Source organism: Mytilus edulis, chromosome 13 (assembly GCF_963676685.1).
Source record: "Mytilus edulis chromosome 13, xbMytEdul2.2, whole genome shotgun sequence".
NCBI lineage: Eukaryota > Metazoa > Mollusca > Bivalvia > Mytilida > Mytilidae > Mytilus > Mytilus edulis.
The window spans coordinates 31,204,923-31,211,026 of record NC_092356.1 but is presented as its reverse complement, the minus strand read 5'-3'; positions in this window follow the sequence as shown (position 1 = coordinate 31,211,026).

Sequence of the window (6,104 nt, the reverse complement as noted above, 5' to 3'; positions counted from 1 at the left end):
GTGGCAACAGTTGTAGTGGTTGTAAGCATTTCCCTCATCATCATTACATAAGATATCACCATAACCAATGCCATCACTACAGGTAAACCGATTGGAAATGCTAAAATCAATTAAAAATGCCTTTATTATTGAAATTGGAATTAGTACTGATATGACTTATACCTGTAAGATACCTGTAAGATCGTTGTGGGGCTCATATGGAAGGATCCTATCCTTTTTAGCCCACCCTATTTTGGTACACTTTCAAAACTGATACAATCATCAATCCTGCATGATTTGGTGCAATATTTCACACAATTAAAAAGTTATATAGAAAACTATTTGTGTCCTCATCAATTTCTTAACTGATACATGACTGACTCCCAATGACGGTCTATACTAATTTTAAAGGCTTCCACAGTTTTTGATGAAATAACTTCAACTGGTAGGTTATTCCAATCATTAATAATTCGTTGTGAGAAATGTCTTAATCGAAAAGAAGTGTTACATGTAGGTTTTGCTAATTTCCAATTATGCCCACGGGTATTTGTACTGATGACAGTAAAAAATCTTTCGTAAAGATATATCTTCGAATCCTTTTAATATTTTGAAAGCTTGTATCATATCACCTCTTCGCCTTCTGTGAGTTAGGGAAGGTAGTTTAAGTACTTTTAATCTGTCTTCATAGCTTAAATGTCGTATATCAGGAATTAATTTAGTTGCTCTCATCTGCACTTTTTCTACAGCATTAATATCTTTCTTTAAATGCGGATACCATATTGTATTTCCATATTCCACGTGTGGTCGTACCAACGCAACGTATAGTCTTAAAATGTATATTGATCTTTAAAGATAAAAGTTCGGTTAATTAGCCCAAGTATACTATTGGCTTTATTTATTTTACTTGATATATGTTGAGAAAATTTAAGATCATTTTGAAAAATAATTCCAAGATCCTTTTCTTGTTCATCTTTAATGATATCAATATTGTTCATGGTATAAACATTTTCAGGATTATTTCTTCCATAATGGATTTGTTTACATTTGTTCACATTAAATTTCATGTCCCATAACTTGGACCAATCGTAGAGGGCATCTAGATCATTCTGTAAGACATCAGATTTAGAAGTAGGTGCATAAATTTTAGTATCGTCTGCGAAAATTTTTACTATAGACTCCACAACATCTGGTAAATCATTTATGAATATAATGAAAAGAACAGGTCCAAGTACACTGCCTTGGGGCACTCCACTAATTACATTTTGCCATTCAGATTTTTCCCCTTTCACCGCAACTTGTTGTCGACGTCCAGTTAAAAAGTCAGTTATCCATTCTAATATAGATCCACGAATACCGTATGAATACAGTTTCTTTAGTAATCTTTTATGTGGCACTTTATCGAAAGCTTTGGCAAAATCGAGATATAATGTGTCCCAGGATATATTATTATCCATATATAATGACCAGTCTTCCATGACATCAAGTAATTGTAATATACATGATCTTCCAGAGCGAAAACCAAACTGTGAGTCTGATAACAAATTATTGGTTATTAAATGATCAATCATTTCCTTCCGTATAACCTTTTCCAAAGTTTTACAAACAATTGAAGTTAGACTGACCGGTCTGTAATTTCCCGCATCCAGTTTACTACCTTTATTCTTAAAAAGTGGGGTAACTCTAGCATCTTTCCATTCTTTTGGAATTTTTCCAGTGTCAATGGACTTTTGAAATATCAAAGTCAAAGGTTTTGAAAATGTATTTGCCATACTCTTTACTATTAACGGATGAATATTATCTGGACCCATAGACTTGCTTCCATTTAATAAAAGTAGATATTTTTCAACTGTATCTTGATTGATCACAAAGTGGTCTAAAGATGATTCAAAATTTCTCTCTTCAATATTAGGTATATTATTTGGATTTTCAGCAGTAAATACACTGGTAAAAAAGTCATTTAATACAGTCGCTTTTTCCTTGTCGGAAGTAGTTAAGTTCCCATTTGGTTTCATGAGGTTTGATACTGCTGATTTTGATTTCACTTTACTTTTGACATATGTCCAAAAATGTTTTGGCTCAGTTTTAGCTTTTGATGCCACTAACTTCTCATATTCCTTTTTTGCTTTTCTAACGTTCTCATTTGCCCTGTTTCTAGCAACTTTATAAAAATCAAAATCTACTGCTCGTCTAGTAGCCAAGTATCTTGACCAGGCCTTTTGTTTGCGTTTTATATTGCTCAGACAATCAAATGTTAGCCATAATGGTTTAGGTTGACAACCCGGTTGAGGATTAGTTTTCGGTATATACGTTTCGACACATTTTTTATATTTTTCATAAAATATTTTCCACATCTCGCTTATGTCTTTATCTTCAAAAGAACTATCCCAATCAAAATTGCTAAAGTCATAACCTACGTTAATAAATTAAAACATTGTTGAAACACTATGGTTTAATTCCTCCAGTAAATTTCGCCTTTTCAGAATCTAATGCATTCTGGGTAATATTTTCAAAAGCGTACACCAAAGCATCGTGATTGGTTAAACACGTCCTAAACAATGGAAATTCAACCAATGACGTGATTTTTATTTTTATTTTGGGGTACAAACAATTGAATTACCCATAGTCCTTTAGTTTCTGAAACGGCCAATTGGCATTCTATGGTTTTGGCTTTTCTTTTGAGATTGATTTCAATCGTCTAGTACTTCCCTTGTTTAAACACTTATGCACTATTGTCTTTCGATTACTTTAGTATGGACGTTTCTGATGAAATTCAATCCAGACAATCCACCAAAAGTTTTATGGTAGTAATTAAGTAAATGAATGTTAGTTCTTTTGATCTTCACATCATCTGAAAAATCTAAAACGAACACAGTTAAATATTGTTTAACTTTTTTCAGTTTTTGTGTTGTAAATTCAGAACATTTCAGATATTTCCCAGCTGTCAATTCAAAGACTTTCATATAATTTAGCATAATTACATCCCAACTACTTTGTTCTACCAGGGGTGATCTGAGCCGGATCACCCCTACCAGGTCATCCCAGTTTGAGTTTTTTTTTTTGTTTTGCATGCTTTCCTTCGTTCTGTAACATGTTGGCGGGAATGTCAAATCCACTATAAAACGAGTGACAATTTTCAAAAAGACGTCTAGTTTACTACTTTAATGCACCCACCTAACATAAGGCTACATTATATAAAATTCGAAAGCTTATTACCTGTACTTCATTTTTCCTCGGTCGTCAATAATTCGTACGATGCAATTTTCGTGAAATCAATGTCAAAGGTCAAAATTGAAAGTTCCAAAAATTTGCCAGAATTACAAAAAATGCCGTTTTCTGGTACTTTTATGGCATTTTTACCCGGCCTAAAAATGATCTAAACCTTATAAAACAAATTATCATGATTTAAAATCATGTGCGAACTGAAATGTTGATTGCGTTTTATTAACATAAAATTGCATTTCCTGAAAAAACTTCCAAAAATAATAAAATTGCAATAAAATCTAAATGTTTCCTGAAATTTGAATATGTGAATGTCAAAAATAGAATAGATTTATTGTTTATAGACCGAATTATTTTTTTCATCATTTTAAACACGATTAATATGATGTAGGTCCACATACATCCTACTAATGAAACTTTTGTAGTTGCCCAAAAAAACGCCATCTGTAAATGGGGATCATTCTGCTTTCTTTTTGGCAGATACTATTGCTAATATCGGCAGATAATGATCAACCATATCTAAAACAAAAACGGTTATGGAAAAACTTTAAGGAACAAAAGAAGTATTATATTTGGAAAACATTAGTTTTCCGATGTGGAAAGACATGTTACGAAGATTATTGTCGTTCAATATTCGAATGAAAACTGACTGTTCCTGTTCCATACGCTTTTCAATTTCTAATCCGGTGAATTCCTTTTAACGTACACAGTAGCCCATTAGTATATACTGTAAACCAACTTATTTTCACGAGCAATTTATTTTTCGCGACTTTTGCGAGGAGAAAAATAACGCGAACTAAAATCGTCGTTAAATATGTAATACTTGGATCCTTCCTTTTTTTTTTTTAACTATATCAAGTTAATTAGAAAATCGCGAAATTAAATTGCCGCGAAATGGACTCGGAAAGGGCTAAACGCGAAATAAAGTATCCGCGAAAATAAGTTGGTTTAGAGTACTTTGTTACTTGTTTTATTAGATATGACTATAAATTTATAATTCAGATTAATTGAGATTGAATAACCTTCATGAACAACTGTACTCACCATACTGGCATGGTTTATGTAGTGTTCTAACAATTCGGTAAAGTTTTTTAAGAAGATTGGTTTGTCTGTCCTATTTTTTTTTACCATGGTCATGCTGTCGTCTGTTTTTATTCGACTATGGTTTGAGACTGCTTCCTTATCATTTATCCCTTATTTTCAATCAAAGAAAGAAAAACAATAAATTACAAAGCTAAGCAAAAAAAGACAACAGAAATTAAAACTCAGATATTGATGCAAAAAATAAATTAGTAAAACAACATAAATTACCGAACTCAAAGTGAAAATTCAAAATGGTAAGTCTCTCTTCAAATGACAAAACCATCCACTGAAACACATCAAACGATTGGAAATCAGTTGTGATAGATCTCGTTGTTCTCTCTCCATCTCTATCTATCTTTATATGATATATCTGAATTGTAGGAATCATCTTGTTTCTTTGTCCTTTTTTCTTTTGTTCTGTCCATTCACATATTCATATGTTAGTGTAAAAAAATTGTAATGAGCAATATTCCTCAGACATTGCTTTGTAGAATTATTGAAAATCAAAGTACCCATATGGAGGTTATACGTGGAGAGATTTATGTCATCAAAGACACATTCAAATAGCGCTTAAAACAGTAATTGCTCTAAATTTACCAGAACATACCTGCTTTTAAGCTATCTCAGTCAGTAAACCCTCTTCTTATTAAAATGTAGTCCTCTGATTGCGTTGTGAGAATATGAGCAGACGTGATTGATCTGAATTTAAGTCACATTGTTTGAACCCATATTTTTAACACTTTATACACAACATTTTGTACAGTTTATTTGTTTTATGTCAACTTACATCACTTATTATTGTTAAGAGCTCTTCGAACCATTAGAAACTTGAACCGAAAAATATGAAAATAAAGAGATAAAATCGCCAAAAGTCGATGTTATATCAACAACAGAGGACTCAGTGCACAATAAATATCCACAAACATAATTTAAGATCAGATGACATATAACAAATTAAAAAACTGGATAAATTTAACCACATTTTTTTCATTTCTCACAAAAGTATAGATATTTTAGAATAAAATAACTTCATTTTAACCGTATGTATTCTTAATACAAATAACTATCTTTAAAATGCAAATGTTCAACCAATGCTGCTTTAGATAATGTACTAAAATAGTAGGTTTTTCTTTAAATGCCTAAAATGAAAAATATTATGTGGCACTTCTAAATTGAAATTTTAATGCAAAATCATAGCCAATTAAATCTAAAATCAAAGTGGTTAATGCATTTATATCTCTGTTTTCTATTAATCAACTTTACTTATGAATTAGCTGAAATAAACATAAACATTAAAACTGCTGTGTTTGGTTAGAGGTTGCCTACTTTTACAAAAGTTGATCAATGATTACTCTGTTTTAAAAATTGAAGCCAAATAGTATCATGACTAACTTTCAACGGAGATCGTTATGTTATCCATCCCCAACGTCATTTTTCACCAAATTTAGGAAGTTTTTGAAGTCTTTTCGAATAATTCTCTGGTAAATATTTCAATGATTGTCCGAATTTATGTTGTAAATATACACACTGCAGTTATTCATACATGTACAAAAAATATATATCAAACCCTTACAGCCAATCACAGCGCTCCTAAGTTGACTTACTTCACCTGCCTTGGGTACACAAAAGGCTAACTAATGCTTGGAAAATGTAATAGTACTGTTTTCCCTATAAACAGTTTACACAGTTTCAGTCTTGTTATTTGTAATATGCTTCAATAAGGCAAACGGAAGCGAATCTTTGCTTTCTTGATCTACGGTTATTAATGTACCTTGACAAGAACTATATTAATTAAGATATACATTCAAGTAGTCAGTGCTTCG